Source organism: Ranitomeya imitator, chromosome 2 (genome assembly GCF_032444005.1).
Source record: "Ranitomeya imitator isolate aRanImi1 chromosome 2, aRanImi1.pri, whole genome shotgun sequence".
Classification (NCBI taxonomy): Eukaryota; Metazoa; Chordata; class Amphibia; order Anura; family Dendrobatidae; genus Ranitomeya; species Ranitomeya imitator.
The window spans coordinates 395,373,773-395,391,045 of NC_091283.1; the positions used below are offsets into that span (position 1 = coordinate 395,373,773).

Genomic DNA, 17,273 nt, shown 5'->3' on the forward strand with positions numbered 1-17,273 from the left:
CTCTTTTATGATGACTGTCGGTTGCGCTCTTTTATGATGACTGTTGGCTGCGCTCTTTTATGATGACTGTCGCTTGCTCTCTCTTTCTATTAAAATTAAAGAATTTTGCCCCAATACACAAAATATAGAACAGTGTTAAAAAATATTCCTGTCTGTGAAGTCTGCGCCATTAAACAACTGAGCAATTACATTAAAAAAAATGAAGACGCTGGATGAGGGGACTAGAATGGAGAGAAACCTGGAGCTAACTCCATTCTGTCCTGTCAGTGCCACTGCTGAGCTGTCTACATTGGAGGCTCCAGTCACGAGATCCTCAAAAAATCAACTCCACTCTAGGCTTAACCATATGATTGCTCTGTGGGCACAGGACCTGTGATGATGTCACAGTCATGTGATCAGTCCCATGGAGGGGAGGGGCCAGTCTCCATTTTGCTCCATGTGAGAGAAGACGTCTGCACTGGTGACAGGTAATGAGGGAGCAGGGAGGGTGTGATGGGGGAACGTGACCTTTGAATGTGTGTGTGATATTACAGGGTATATATATTGGATTCCTTGATAGGGCGTTGATCCAGGGAACTAGTCTGATTGCCGTATGTGGAGTCGGGAAGGAATTTTTTCCCCAAGGTGGAGCTTACTCTTTGCCACATGGGTTTTTTGCCTTCCCCTGGATCAACATGTTAGGTCAGGCTATGGGTTGAACTAGATGGACTTAAAAGTCTTCGTTTTACCTTAATAACTATCTTACTACTATGTTACCATCGGGCGTTCACTGCCAGGAGCATTTTAACCCTCTAAATGATGCGATCGATGTAGAAGGCAGGCATAAGGTGAGGGATCCTTCTACTATCCTATCGGCACTCCAGTGACGTCTTCACGGGGACCTGATCATTGCCGTGGTCACGACATCTGGATCATCAGGCTACGGCAAGCCCCTTAGACCATGCTCAGAGTATGGACTTAGGCTGGTTTCACACTTGCATAGGGCATAGCTGCGGAGGGCTGTGTACTTCCTCGGTATGCGTCCTGCTGTACCTACCTTTACCATTGGGTACGCAGGCCATGTGAATGTATGCGGATGCCTCTGCATGCGTGGTTATGACGCTGTGTCAAACGCATCATGTTGCATTTTGTTGCGGTCGGCGCAGCGTCATAACGACGCATGCGGAGGTATCCACATCCATTCGTATGGCCTGCATACCCAATGGTAAAGATAGGTACAGCAGGACAAATGCAGACGTTGGCGGAGCTGAATGGAAGAGGTGCTGCAGTGGGCGGGGCTTAACTGAGGACGTACGTGGAAGTACGCAGCACTCTGCAGCTATGCCCTAAGCAAGTGTGAAACCAGCTAGGTTCACATTGCGTTAATGGGTGTCCGCTAGTGGACTCCATTACATGGCACAATTGTCGCAATTAATGCTATGTAACGGATCCGCTAGCACACCCATCGACTGCAATGTGCTAACGGATCGCATCGCAAACGTATGCCATTTTTGGCATGAGTCTGCGATGTGCCATTAGTGTCGGACGGACCTCGAACGCTGCTTGCAGCGTTCAGGGTCCGTTCCTCGCTAGCGCAGATTGGGCATCTGCGCTAGCGGGATTGCCGAACGCAATCCCTTTTTGGACATTGCGTTAGCGCAATCCGTTAATATATCCGCTAAACGGATTGCACTAACACAATGTGAACCTAGCCTAAGTGGCTTCCGTGTGTGCAACCCTCCCAGGTATGAAGTATTGCAATGTATTATATCAGCAATCAAAGTAAACATAAAAGTTAAAGTCCCATAGAGGAATTAAGTATGAAAATGTAAAAAAAAAAGTTGGAAAAATCTAAACAAAAAATAAAAATTACAAAATGGTACATAAAATTACGTATTTATTGGCAGAATTTTTCGTCACAAAAAATAAAGTACACACATTTGGTGTTGCTGCGTCCAGAATGACCCGATCTATAAAACTGTCACACTAGTTAACCCCTTCCGTGAACACCCAAAAAAAAAAAAAAAAAAAGCATTAAACGGTGCTTTTTCATCATACCGCTGAACAAAAAAGGGAATGAAACATGATCAAAAACACGAATATAAATAAACATGCTTCCGCTGAAAACGTCATCCTGTCCCGCAAAAAAAATAAGCCGTTGTACAATTCCATCAGCGGAGAAATAAAAAAAGCTGTAGCTCGCAGAATAAACAATGAATTTTTTTTAGTTTGGTTTTTAGTGTGTAAATGCACCAAAACATAAAAAAACTATAAATCTGGTATCACCAACACGAAGAATAATGTTATCTACTCACTTATACCGCACAAGGAACGTCATAAAAATCAAAGATCGCAGTAAGGCTCGGCACACATTTATCCTGCGATCTGTACTGAGCGCTTACATGGGGATTTCCATGTAAATCTATGAAATAAGTGATTCAGATGGACCCCCAGTGGAAGATTCTCTATAATGAGGCTAAGGGCTCATACTCACCTGCGAGAAACTCGGATGAGTCTCGCATGTTAATACCTGGCGCTGCACCCGGCACTGAGATCGGAGCGTGCGGCCGCATAGGAATACATGCAGCCGCACACTCCGCTCCTCAGTGCCGGGTGCAGCGCCGGGTATTGACGTGCGAGACTCATCCAAGTTTCTCGCAGGTGAGTATGAGCCCTAATGGAGACACTCTGGATGCCGTCTGACCTGTGATCCGGCGGTGTCCGTCTTTTTATGAGGCGTCCATAAAAGTGTAGTCGGCCACAGTTTTGTGCTCCTCTGAAAAGGACAACACTGAACAGAGGCCAGATGGAGTACAGAGTAACTCTGTTGCCTTATTATAATGAGTGGATTCATCGGTGGTTTCATTTCAATCGGGTCACTAGGAGATTTAGATGGAAACCCCAAAGTAAGTGCTCATCATAGAGCGCCTGATAAATGTGATCCTTAATGTTATGTACAGTGTTCCCAATAACAGCTTCAACTTAGTCCACAAAAAATAGCTAGTCCCGACTCATGTTCATCATCTTTTAATGGAACTATAGTGGGCTTCCAAATTACTGGTAGCACAAAGGCTCTGGAAAAGCTAAATTGTGCCTCGCCCAGTGTGCCTAAACCACATTTGGCATCCACATTTTTGGCATTTCTGTAGCGATGAGAGCCCATGTCTAGTTTATGGTTGCATGTATCCAGAAGCACGAGCTTGGCATATGGGCACTACAATACCAGATGTTCAATTTTCGTTAAGCAACATGCACTGCTGCTTGTTTCTGTAAAACTGTAATTCCCAAAGGGGTATAATTTCCAAAATGGGGTCACTTGAGGCAGTATTCAACTCTTCTAGCACTTAGGGGCTCTGTATGTGGAGTCCGCAAACTATTCCCGGAAAATCTGCACTCTTGGAGTCAAATAGCTGTCCGTTCCTCTGGAGTCTCCCCCTGTGGCTTAGCAGGGCTGTTCAGCCACATATGGGGTATTTACATGTTCTACAGAATTTGTGTGACAAATTTTGGTGCCATATTTACCCATTTGCCAGTGTGAAATTGTAAAATTTTGTAAAACCAAAAATTTTCTTCACCACTCAATCGTCTAAAATTCTGTGACACAGCCGTGGTGTCATTATGATTACTGCACCCTTCGATTCATTGCACCTGCAAACCACATCACTAAATTCTGCACCAAATTATGGCACTTCTTCCCTTCTGATCTTTGCACTGTGCCTGAAAAGTACTTCACGATTACATGTAGGGTATTGGCGCACTGAGGAGAAATTGCACAACAAACTGAGAGGTCCATTTTTTGCTATTAGCCTTTATAAAAAATAAAAAGTTGGGGCTAAGACATTTGTGAGTCAAAATGCTCACTGCACCCCTAGATGAATTAATTGATGGGTATAACTTGTAAAATTACATCAATTATGGGTGCTTCTGCTATGCTAACACCTCAGGGTCTCTGCCTGTATGACATGACACCATCAAGCCATTCCAGAAAAAACTGAACCTCAATATGGCGCTTCTTCCTGTCTGAGCTTTGTACTGTGCCTCAAAAGTAGTTTTTGACCACATATGGGGTATCTGTGTACTCAGGAGAAATTTCACAACAAATTTTGGGGTCTGTTTTGCCCTGTTAAGGTACCGTCATACTAAGCGACGCTGCAGCGATCCAGACAACGATCCGGATCGCTGCAGCGTCGCTGTTTGGTCACACAGACAGCTCTCCAGCGACCAACGATGCCGGTAACCAGGGTAAACATCGGGTTACTAAGCGCAGGGCCGCGCTTAGTAACCCGATGTTTACCCTGGTTACCAGCGTTAAAGTAAAAACAAAAACAAAAAAAAACTTCATACTTACGTCACCGCTCTGCTTTCTGGCCACTGTGCTTACACAGGGCAGAGAAGCAGAGCGCCGAGGGACAGACAGCGGAAGGTAAGTATGAAGTGTTTGGTTTTTTTTTACTTTAATGCTGGTAACCAGGGTAAACATCGGGTTACTAAGCGCGGCCCTGCGCTTAGTAACCCGATGTTTACCCTGGTTACCGGTGAAGACATCGCTGAATCGGCGTCACACACACCGATTCAGCAATATCAGCAGGAAGTCCAGCGACGAAATAAAGTGCTGGACTTTCTGCAGCGACAAACGACATCACAGCAGGATTCTGATCGCTGCTGTGTGTCAAACTGAACGATATCGCTAGCCAGGACGCTGCAATGTCACGGATCGCTAGTGATATCGTTCAGTGTGATGGTACCTTTACCCTTGTGAAAATGAAAAGAAAATTGGGATTAAAATAAAACTGTTGGAAAAATTTACATTTTTCGTTTTCACAGTTCAACGTCGTAAAATTCTGTGGAGCACCTGTGGGTCCAAGGTGCTCACCACATGTAAAGATAAATTCCTAGAGGCAGCTAGTTTCCAAAATGGGGTCATTTGTGGGCAGTTACAACTGTAAAGACACAGCAGAGGCTCTCCAAATATGACTTGGCGTTCGCTCTCAATTCCAGCCATGTTTGCATTCCAAAAGTCAAACACTTTTCCTTTCCGAGCCCTGTCATGCACCCAAACAGTAGTTTTTACCTATATATGGAGTACTGGCTGAACAAATTTTGGGGTCCGATTTCTCCTGTTATCCTTGAGAAAATAAAATGTCTCAGGCTAAAACAACATTTTTGTGGGAAAAAGTAAAATGTTCATTTTTTTTCTTCCACATTCCTTTAATTGCTGTGAAGCACCTGAAGGGGTAATAAACGTCTTTAATGTGGTCTTGAGGGGTGCAGTTTTTAGAATGTGATGTCATGTAGTCCCCCCCCCATAAAAAATTGTTTTGTAAATTGTTAGAAAAAAGTGATATTGCTGGTCAACTTTTAGCCCTTCTAACGTCATAACAAAAAAGGTTTAATGATGCATATGTAAGCTAGACATATGGGAAATGTTATGTATTAACTATTTTGAGTGCTATAACTTTCTGAAATAAGGGGTAATTTCCATTATACACAGACAGGATAAGAAGGTGACTGCATTCCCATAATATAAATACAGGATTGGCTTTGAACTATTTTGTATATGTCAGTGCGGTGTACATTAGTGTCAGAGAGGAGTGAAGGCTGAATATCTGAACATAGCAAAGCAGTGGAAGGAATACAGGCATAATAGGTATATATACAACAAGGCTGCGAAAAATACACAGGAATGAATCCTATGACCTTACAGTAACACCAAAGACACCATTGATATGCGTTTCGCTTTTATTTTTTCAATGTACTACAGGATGGTAGTGGGGTTGGTCCGTGTTCTCCCCGTCCCCTGGGTTTTCGATGTGGCCAACGGCCACAGGTACTTTTGTAAAAACCCCTGCAGCAGAGGGTTGGGTGTGTCAGTGTGGAGTTTGCAGCAGGCAGAGCAGACAGCTCTGCAAAAGCTCAGCCTGTGTGAGGGAACACAGCCTAGCAGAGGGAACTCCTGGCACCCCGCAGCGTGTTACGGTGGTGCAGTCGCCCTCGGCAACCGGACACACTTATGGACTGTCCTGTTTCCCGACTGTGATCTGGATGATACTGTTTGCTGTGCACTGGGTGAGTTTGGACATTAGACACATTTCACTTTGAGAGAGAAGAGTCTCTTTCTTAAAATTGTTTTTTAAAATGTTCAAATAAAATTGAAATTTTACTTAAACTGGATGGACGTGCTTGAAACTCCATTCCTTCTTCCTCACTTCGGCTGAAATCACCAGCAGGTACGGCACCCACCAGCTATGTTCAATTGCAGCGACTTATTAATTATATATGTCTCAGCGTGTCAAGCTCCAACTTTTCCCTCTCCCCACCTTTCTCCCAAAGACGTAGTATTCTGAAAGTATTTGCAGCATGTACAAATAGTGTGTCCACACGAATTTGGCCCTTTTGTTGATAGGCAGGTGTCATTTATGCTTAGAGTTTCACTTAAATACAAGCTATGTGAGAGATTGTCTCCAGTCGTAGGTGTTTTTCTGGCTACAATCCATTTTTTTTTTATCTTGGAGTAGTATGGGGGTATGTTCTTTAATAAGTTTACTAATCGCACCAAATTGTGGGCTATATGTTGATATAAATGTCACCAGGTTATTTTCATGTATTTTTACTCCCTCATGTACTCTTTTTATCCAGCAACCTATCTCTATTTTTTCCACTGACTTTACTTTCTGCTCTTTCTAAAGTCCATTGTGGGTAATGCCGTGTTTATAATCTGTTTTTTTTTACTGCTTGCAATTCTGTTTTATATCCTTTTTCCAAAGTACAATTTTGTTTATACCACAGAGATATTATTCACAACATTGTTAGAATGACAGGAGGTTGCTTACAATATTGAATTTGTAGTTTTCAATTTTCATCTGGAAGTTCCAAAACTAGCAGAAAATCAAATGTGTTGGGGGAACGCAATTTCAAAGTTTGGGGTGTTTGGGAGAAGTCTTGGAAGCGATTGGGTGAGGAACGTATAAGTGTGGAGGTAAGAAGAAGGTCTTGAGAGGACTGGAGATTGTGTTGGACGGTAATGGGAGATTAGAGAAGAAGATGATTCCAGCAGCAAGCAGATTTGACAAAAAAATTGGGAGATGAGTTCGGAAATATAAGGAGTGAGACAAATTATCGATGGCTTTGTAGGTCAATGACAATAGATTGACCTGGATGTGTTTGGGAATTGGGAGCCAGTGAGGGGATGTGCAGAGGGGAGAAGCGGAGGAATAGCTAGGCGAGAGATGGATTTGTTATGCGGCAGAGTTAAGGATGGACTGAATTGAAGATGTGTGACAATTTTAGCAGGGAGACTTCAGAGGAGGATATTGCAGTAGTCGAGGCAATAGATGATGAAGACATGCACCAACATTTTAGTAGATTCAAGGTTTAGGAAAAGATGTATTCTTGAAATGTTTTTGAGCTGGAGGCGGTAGGAGGTAGCAAGAGCTTGAATGTGCGGTTTGAATGACAGGGCGGAGTCGAGGGTTACTCCGAGGCAGCGGACTTGCAGTACAGGGGAAAGCGTGATACCATTTCTTGTGACAGATCAAGCATTTGAATTAGGTGAGATGAGGAAAGATAATGAGTTCACTTTTGTCCACATTAACCCCTTTCTGACATCGGACGTACTATCCCGTCGAGGTGGGGTGGGCCCCTATGACCACGGACGGGATAGTAGGTCCAGCGCGATCGGCGGCGCTCACGGAGGGAGCGCGGTCGATCGCGGCCGGGTGTCTGCTGCCAATCGCAGCTGACATCCGGCACTATGATGGCGGTGATGGCGAACTCAGTCGAGGGGTTCAAGAGAGGCCTGGATGTCTTCCTGGAGCAGAACAATATTGTATCATACAATTATTAGGTTCTGTAGAAGGACGTAGATCTGGGTATTTATTATGATGGAATATAGGCTGAACTGGATGGACAAATGTCTTTTTTCGGCCTTACTAACTATGTTACTATGTTACTATGTTACTATGTTACTATGTTACTATGTGCCAGGAGCGGTCACGGACCGCCCCCGGCACATTAACCCCTGGCACACCGCGATCAAAGATGATTGCGATGTGCCGGCGGTGCAGGGAAGCATCGTGCAGGGAGGGGGCTCCCTGCGGGCTTCCCTGAGCCCCCCGCAGCAACGCGATGTGATCGCGTTGCTGCGAGGGTCTTACCTCCTTCCCTGCCTGCTCCAGACCCGGATCCAAGATGGCCGCGGATCCGGGTCCTGCAGGGAGGGAGGTGGCTTCACAGAGCCTGCTCAGAGCAGGCACTGTGAAGGCTGCAGCGCTGCATGTCAGATCAGTGATCTGACAGAGTGCTGTGCACACTGTCAGATCACTGATCTGTGATGTCCCCACCTGGGACAAAGTAAAAAAGTTAAAAAAATTTTTTCCAAATGTGTAAAAAAAAATAAAATAAAAAAAAATATTCCTAAATAATGAAAAAAAAAATAAAATATTATTCCCATAAATACATTTCTTTATCTAAATAAAAAAAACAATAAAAGTACATATATTTAAAATCGCCGCGTCCGTAACGGCCCGACCTATAAAACTGGCCCGCCAGTTAACCCCTTCAGTAAACACCGTAAGAAAAAAAAAGAGGCAAAAAACAACGCTTTATTATCAAACCGCCGAACAAAAAGTGGAATAACACGCGATCAAAAGGACAGATATAAATATGCATGGTACCGCTGAAAGCGTCATCTTGTCCCGCAAAAAACGAGCTGCCATACAGCATCATCAGCAAAAAAATAAAAAAGTTATAGTCCTGAGAATAAAGCGATGCAAAAATAATTATTTTTTCTATAAAAGTTTTTATCGTATAAAAGCACCAAAACATAAAAAAATGATATAAATGAGGTATCGCTGTAATCGTACTGACCCGAAGAATAAAACTGCTTTATCAATTTTACCAAACGCGGAACGGTATAAACGCCTCCCCCAAAAGAAATTCATGAATAGCTGGTTTTTGGTCATTCTGCCTCACAAAAATCGGAATAAAAAGCAATCAAAAAATGTCACATGCCCGAAATGTTACCAATAAAAACGTCAACTCGTCCCGCAAAAAACAAGACCTCACATGATTCTGTGGACCAAAATATGGAAAAATTATAGCTCTCAAAATGTGGTAACGCAAAAAATATTTTTTGCAATAAAAAGCGTCTTTCAGTGTGTGACGGCTGCCAATCATAAAAATCCGCTAAAAAACCCACTATAAAAGTAAATCAAACCCCCCTTCATCACCCCCTTAGTTAGGGAAAAATTAAAAAAATGTATTTATTTCCATTTTCCCATTAGGGCTAGGGTTAGGGCTAGGGCTACAGTTTGGGTTGGGGCTAAAGTTACACTTAGGGTTTAGATTACATTTATGGTTGGGAATAGGGTTAGGGTTAGGGGTGTGTCAGGGTTAGAGGTGTGGTTAGGGTTACCGTTGGAATTAGGGTTAGGGGTGTGTTTGGATTAGAGTTTCAGTTATAATTGGGGGGTTTCCACTGTTTAGGCACATCAGGGGCTCTCCAAACGCGACATGGCGTCCGATCTCAATTCCAGCCAATTCTGCGTTGAAAAAGTAAAACAGTGCTTCTTCCCTTCCGAGCTCTCCCGTGTGCCCAAACAGGGGTTTACCCCAACATATGGGGTATCAGCGTACTCAGGACAAATAGGACAACAACTGTTGGGGTCCAATTTCTCCTGTTACCCTTGGGAAAATCCAAAACTGGGGGCTAAAAAATAATTTTTGTGGGAAAAAATTTTTGTTTTATTTTTACGGCTTTCCATTATAAACTTCTGTGAAGCCCTTGGTGGGTCAAAGCGCTCACCACACATCTAGATAAGTTCCTTAGGGGGTCTACTTTCCAAAATGGTGTAACTTGTGGGGGGTTTCTACTGTTTAGGTACATTAGGGGCTCTGCAAACGCAATGTGACACCTGCAGACCATTCCATCTAAGTCTGCATTCAAATGGCACTCCTTCCCTTCCGAGCCCTCCCATGCGCCCAAACAGTGGTTTCCCCCCACATATGGGGTATCAGCGCACTCAGGACAAATTGGACAACAAATTTTGGGGTCCAATTTCTCCTGTTACCCTCGGGAAAATACAAAACTGGGGGCTAAAAAATAATTTTTGTGGGAAAAAATTTTTGTTTAATTTTTACAGCTCTCCATTATAAACTTCTGTGAAGCCCTTGGTGGGTCAAAGCGCTCACCACACATCTAGATAAGTTCCTTAGGGGGTCTACTTTCCAAAATGGTGTCACTTGTGAGGGGTTTCTACTATTTAGGTACATTAGGGGCTCTGCAAACGCAACATGGCGCCTCATCTCAATTCCTGTCAATTTTGCATTGAAAAGTCAAACGGCGCTCCTTCCTTTCCGAGCTCTCCCATCCGCCCAAACAGTGGTTTACCCCCACATATGGGGTATCAGCGTACTCAGGACAAATTGTACAACAACTTTTGGGGTCCAATTTCTTCTCTTACCCTTAGGAAAATAAAAAATTGGGGGCGAAAAGATAATTTTTGTGAAAAAATATGATTTTTTATTTTGATGGTTCTGCATTATAAACTTCTGTGAAGCACTGGGTGGGTCAAAGTGCTCACAACACCTCTAGATAAGTTCCTTAGGGGGTCTACTTTCCAAAATGGTGTCACTTGTGGGGGGTTTCAATGTTTAGGCACATCAGTGGCTCTCCAAACACAACATGGCGTCCCATCTCAATTCCTGTCAATTTTTTGCATTGAAAAGTCAAACGGCGCTCCTTCCCTTCCGAGCTCTCCCATCCGCCCAAACAGTGGTTTACCCCCACATATGGGGTATCAGCGTACTCAGGACAAATTGTACAACAACTTTTGGGGTCCAATTTCTTCTCTTACCCTTGGAAAAATAAAAAATTGGGGGCGAAAACATAATTTTTGTGAAAAAATATGATTTTTTATTTTTACGGTTCTACATTATAAACTTCTGTGAAGCACTTGGTGGGTCAAAGTGCTCATCACACCTCTAGATAAGTTCCTTAGGGGCTTTACTTTCCAAAATGGTGTCCCTTGGGGGGGTTTCAATGTTTAGGCACATCAGGGGCTCTCCAAACGAAACATGGCGTCCCATCTCAATTCCAGTCAATTTTGCATTGAAAAGTCAAATGGCGCTCCTTCGCTTCCGAGCTGTGCCATGCACCCAAACAGGGGTTTACCCCCACATGTGGGGTATTGGCATACTCAGGACAAATTGTACAACAATGTTTGGGGTCCATTTTCTTCTGTTACCCTTGGTAAAATAAAACAAATTGGAGCTGAATTAAATTTTTTGTGAAAAAAAGTTAAATGTTCATTTTTATTTAAACATTCAAAAAATTCCTGTGAAGCACCAGAAGGGTTAATAAACTTCTTGAATGTGGTTTTGAGCACCTTGAGGGGTGTAGTTTTTAGAATGGTGTCACACTTGGGTATTTTCTATCATATAGACCCCTCAAAATGACTTCAAATGAGATGTGGTCCCTAAAACAAATGGTGTTGTAGAAATGAGAAATTGCTGGTCAACTTTTCACCCTTATAACTCCCTAACAAAAAAAAATTTTGGTTCCAAAATTGTGCTGATGTAAAGTAGACATGTGGGAAATGTTACTTATTAAGTATTTTGTGTGACATATCTCTGTGATTTAATTGCATAAAAATTCAAAGTTGGAAAATTGCGAAATTTTCATAATTTTCGCCAAATTTCCGTTTTTTTCACAAATAAACGCAGGTACTATCAAAGAATTTGTACCATTGTCATGAAGTACAATATGTCACTAGAAAACAATGTCAGATTCACTGGGATCCGTTGAAGCGTTCCAGAGTTATAACCTCATAAAGGGATAGTGGTCAGAATTGTAAAAATTGGCCCGGTCATTAACGTGCAAACCACCCTTGGGGGTAAAGGGGTTAAGTTTTATCTGAAGCATGATGAATAGTAGGAAGATATGGATGATACACACTCAGGGATTTTGGACAGCAGAGAGCTGACATCTTGGCCAGAGAGGTAGATCTGAGTATCATCAGCATGTAGATGGTAATGGAAGCCATGGGACTTAATTGTTATGGAACTGCAACACAGAACTAGGATAGAAGGGGGAAAACTGACCCTGCACTGAGACTAGCCTGATACCCTACAATGGAGTGGGCGACCCATTCCTTGCGAATAGATCCACCGACGATCCTAGGTTAATCTCAGCGAAGACCTATAGATAGGGGGAAGGAGGTCCTTAAAAGATCTAAGGACTGGGTATAAAAAACTGGTCACCTCCTAATAGAAAACACAGAGATGGATGCAGAAACCAACTGAAAACAGAAACTAAGGATAGCAGAACCAGAGATCCCAGAACTGCACAATATCAAACACAGAAAGCTATCAAAGCACCTAGCCAGAACTCTAGTGGATTAACACTGTTGTCCAGCAAGGAATGGGAGGCAGGTGCTTGGTAATAAAGGGTGATACAATCACCTGACGTATGACAACCCAGCAGCAGGGAAAAAAGACTAGCAGCCAGAAAATCACAACAAGATGTTGGATGGTGAAAAACAAAACAGATTCTAACATTAATGAATTGTTCCAGGCAAAAGGTATAGATTGAGAAGAGTAAGGGTCCCAGAGCAGAGCCTTGAGGGACACCAACAGAGAGAGAACGGGATGAGGAAGTAGTGTTAGAGACACTAAATATATGGTAGGAGAGGATCCAGGAGAGGGCAAGGTCTTTGACATCAACAGAAGAGAGGATTTGTAGTAGGAGGGAGTGGTCGACTGTGTCGAAGACAGAGGACAGGTCTAGAACGAGGAGAGTAGAGATTTAGAGATTTAGCTGTTAGTTTTGACAATAAGTCATTGGTAATTTTGGTCAGGGCAGTTTCGGTGGAGTGGTGGGGACAGAAGCTGGTTGTAGGTTATCAAAGCGTGAATTGGATGAAAGATCAAAGGAAAGTTCAGTAAGGACATGCTGCTTGATGAGTTTGGAGGCAAACGGAAGCAGCGATGTGGAGCAATAGCTGGATGTAGAGGTTGGGTCAAGGGATGGCTTCTTACGCATAGGTGTGTTGGTGTCATGTTTTAAAGGGAAACTGTCACCCCCAAAATTGAAGGTGAGCTAAGCCCACCAGCATCAGGGGCTTATCTACAGAATTCTGGAATGCTGTAGATAAGCCCCCGATGTATCCTAAAAGATGAGAAAAAGAGGTTAGATTTATACTCACCCAGGGGCAGTCCCGGTACGATGGGCGTCGCGGCCTGGGGCCTCCCATCTTCTTACAATGACATCCTCTTCTTGTCTTCATGCTGCGGCTCTGCCACAGGTGTACTTTGTCTGCCCTGTTGAGGGCAGAGCAAAGTACTGCAATGTGCAGGCACCAGGAAAGGTCAGAGAGGCCCGTCATCTGTGCACTGCAGTACTTTGCTCTGCCCTCAACAGGGCAGACAAAGTACGCCGGAGCCGCAGCGTGAAGACAAGAAGAGGACGTCATCTGATGAAGATAGGAGGTGCCGGACTGGACCGTGACACCCATCGGACCGGACCGGGACCACCCCTGGGTGAGTATAATCTAACCTCTTTTCTCATCTTTTAGGATACATCAGGGGCTTATCTACAGCATTACAGAATGCTGTAGATAAGCCCCTGATGCTGGTGGGCTTAGCTCACCTTCGATTTTGGGGGTGACAGGTTCCCTTTAAAATTAGAAGGAAGGTCCCAGAGGTTAGCAATAGGTTGAGAAGATAGGTTAGAGCTGGGATAAGCCTGGTGAGGTTGGGGAGAAGATGGGATGGGATGGGGTCAACTGCACAAGTGCTGAAGTGTGATTTGGAGAGGAGATGAGTGAGCTCTCCTACAGTGATCGTTAGGAGGAAGGTTTTGAGGGAGGGGAAGTGGTCTGTTATACGTAGGGTCTGTGGTGGATGGGCAGTAAACTTGCCTTGTTTGGTCTACCTTATTTTTTAAATGTGCGGCAAAGTCTTCTGCAGAGATGAGGGTGATCGGAGGGCGAAGAAAGGAGTTAACAGTTTTGAATTACTGTTTGGGGTTGAATTATAAAGAATATACAAGGGTTGTGAAATAGACCTATTTAGCAGAGGTGAGGGTTGACTTGAATGTGAAAGTTGCTGTTTTAAATGCGGTGAAGCCTTATTGAGTTTTTCTTCCAATGCCGCTCTGCAACCCTAGACACTTTGCTGAAGCTTTTTAGTGAGGTTATTGTGCCAAGATTGTCTATTGATTCGCCACTCTCTGCCATGACATTGTAGAAAATGGTAGGACTGTGTGTCATGGAGTGAAGATTTGGAGGACAGAGGTAGAACAGAGTTGAAGAGCATGTGAATGTGTTGGTGCGTGATGTTTCTATGGGGGTGTGCTAGTTTCTGAACATGGCGGGCAGGTGTGGAGGACAGAGATGCGAAACTGAGTGGATGGTTGTCAGTTAGTGGGAGAGCTGAAGCTGTGAGATTAGGTAAGGAGCAGAGGTGGGTGAAGATGAGGTCTTAAGGCCCCTTCACATTTAGCGATGCTGCAGCGATACCGACAACGATCCGGATCGCTGCAGCGTCGCTGTTTGGTCGCTGGAGAGCTGTCACACAGACCGCTCTCCAGCGACCAACTATGCCGGTAACCAGGGTAAACATCGGGTAACTAAGCGCAGGGCCGCGCTTAGTAACCCGATGTTTACCCTGGTTACCATGCTTAAAGTAAAAAAAAACAAACACTAGATACTTACCTACAGCCGTCTGTCCTCCAGCGCTGCGCTCTGCTTCTCTGCTCTCCTCTTGTACTGTCTGGGAGCCGGAAAGCAGAGCGGTGACGTCACCGCTCTGCTTTCCGGCTCACAGCCAGTACAGGAGGAGTGCAGAGCGCAGCGCTGGAGGACAGACAGCGGTAGGTAAGTATCTAGTGTTTGTTTTTTTTTACTTTTAGCATGGTAACCAGGGTAAACATCGGGTTACTAAGCGCGGCCCTGCGCTTAGTTACCCGATGTTTACCCTGGTTACCAGTGAAGACATCGCTGGATCGGTGTCACACACGCCGATCCAGCGATGTCTCCAGGGAGTCCAGCGACGAAATAAAGTTCTGGACTTTCCTCAGCGACCAACGATCTCCCAGCAGGGGCCTGATCGTTGGTCGCTGTCACACATAACGATTTCATTAACGATATCGTTGCTACGTCACAAATAGCAACGATATCGTTAACAATATCGTTATGTGTGAAGGTACCTTAATGCATGTCCATCTGTGTGGGTGCCTGCCGAAGACTATCATCAAATGATGAAACAAGGGACTGGAGCTTGGAGGCTGCAGGCTGGTGAGTGTCAGTGGGGATGTTGAAGTCGCCCATGATGATGGTGGGAATGTCAGCAGAGAGAAACTGGAGAAGTGGTCAATAAAGGCAGTGGCTGGGCCTGAGGCTCGGTATATGATGGCCACTTGGAGCTTTGAGGGAGAGTATATCTGGACAGCATGAACTTCAAAGTTAGAGAGAATGAGGGATGGTAAAAGTGGGATTGGGTTGAAGGTTCAGTTGTTGGAAAGAAGACCCACTCCTCCACCATATCTATTGCTGGTAGGAAGGGTGTGAGTGAAATGAAGGCCACCATAACACAGAGCAGAGAGAGTACAGAACTTGCTGAGTGGCAACAGTTATTCAATAGTGAACCATAACACAGAGCAGAGCGGGTACAGGAATTTCTGAGTGGCAACAGTTATTTAATAGTGATACTGTTTGTACCCCCAGCGATCAGGAAGTTATCCCCTATCCTTCACATGGTTGATAACTTGCAAACATAAAATCACCCCTTTTAAGGGTCGAGATCAGACTGTGTAAAGAATCCATTACTTTGCTATTTGAGTGTCGGCGTTTACTGTTGTTTTGTAGTGGAAACTTCTCTCTATGAACACCACAAGCGATACTGAGTCCCGACCCACCCCCATCTTCACTTACTGTAATTCTGTCATTGTATTCATTAACCAGCAGGCTCACACTGGATAGAGGCCAAGGTCCCTCAACCATAGCATAGTGTGTGTTGCAAAGCAGGAAATTACATAGAATCAGAGAATGGTTAGAGTTGGAAGGGACCACAAGGGTCATCATGTCCAACCCCCTCATTAAAAGAAAATTGAATTTATGGTAACTGATATAGCAATACCTATATTGCTTCTTGAGCTCTCATGTATGGAAGTCCTGGCTGGAGGGGTCATGCTGTGACCCCTAAATCTATATTCTCCATCATTTGCATTCCTGAACTCTTTGAAAGCATTGTTGTTGTCCTATTCTTCAGCCTCTTGGCTCCAGGTCATAAGCAACATGCAGCAAATTATCTCTGAAGATTTTTCTGTTATCTCTCAATGAGGGAAGATAGTAAGGTCAGTTCAAGTGGACACAGGAACATTGAGAGGAGGAAAGTGTGTGAGGAAGAGCCATACAAAGTCTGCACCTCACTGGCGCTTATATTTTTTTACTGGTACCCCAACAACAACATCCTCACAGTAAAACTACTAACTGATAAGACAAAGGTGGAAGCACAGAGAAAGGAACGTAGTTGAACAGGTATTACTGCAATGTGGTAGCAGTGAGCGGTGCAAAGAGGAAGTTGCACCTATCGGTCATCCTTCACATTAGTCTGGCAGCCTGTGCCCCATGCGAGTGCATAGGTGGCACAAATCTACCATAATCCCAGACATAGATCCCGGCCCACATGCAATAAAACAGGCCCAAATAATGATACTACTTTGTCTAAACATTAACATTTCTGATTTAAACCGAAAAGTTCTATTTTGGTCACATCTGTCTATGGAACATTGTTCGAATAGCCTTCTGGCTAGTCCAGATGATCTTTAGAAAACTGCAGATAAGGAGCAATATTCTTATGTAGATCAGTAGGTTTCTCCTTGCTATCCTACCATGCCCACCATTGTTATTCAGTTACCTCCTCATGGTTGTCTCAAGAACATTACCATTCGCTAAAGTGAGAGAGGCCTTTATTTGCTTAGAGTTTACCTTGGGTTTCTTTATGACTTCACCAATTAATTGTTAATAAGCCTTGCTTTTTGGGTGATCTTTGTTGATTGACTACTCGAGGGTAGGTCAAAAATGTTCTTGAATGTCCTTTTTCATACATAGTCTTTCTGACTTTGGATTGGTGAGATGCAAACTGGTTATAGATGGTTTAGTAACCTTCTACAACCTGATGAGCCTGAACAACTCTTTTTCTGAGAAATCTACAATATTTGTGTCAGTATACTCTTCCCCAAACATAGAATTCTACAAAGAAATTGGAGCACCTTGCCCCAAAGTACCATGTGAGAT

The 17,273-nt window shown here is 43.9% G+C and overlaps 1 protein-coding gene across 2 annotated transcripts in view; it reads left to right on the forward strand.

Annotated features, from left to right (window-relative positions):
• The first annotated feature begins 397 nt into the window (after positions 1–397).
• Positions 398–17,273, forward strand: part of LOC138666992 (zinc finger protein 585A-like) — a 114,505-nt gene continuing 97,629 nt past the window's right edge. The window contains exon 1 of one of the 2 annotated variants that reach the window (XM_069755201.1): positions 398–467. The gene's annotated coding sequence lies outside the window, so the exon portion shown is untranslated. The remainder of the gene's footprint in view (positions 468–17,273) is intronic. The other variant, XM_069755202.1, reaches the window with a different exon arrangement.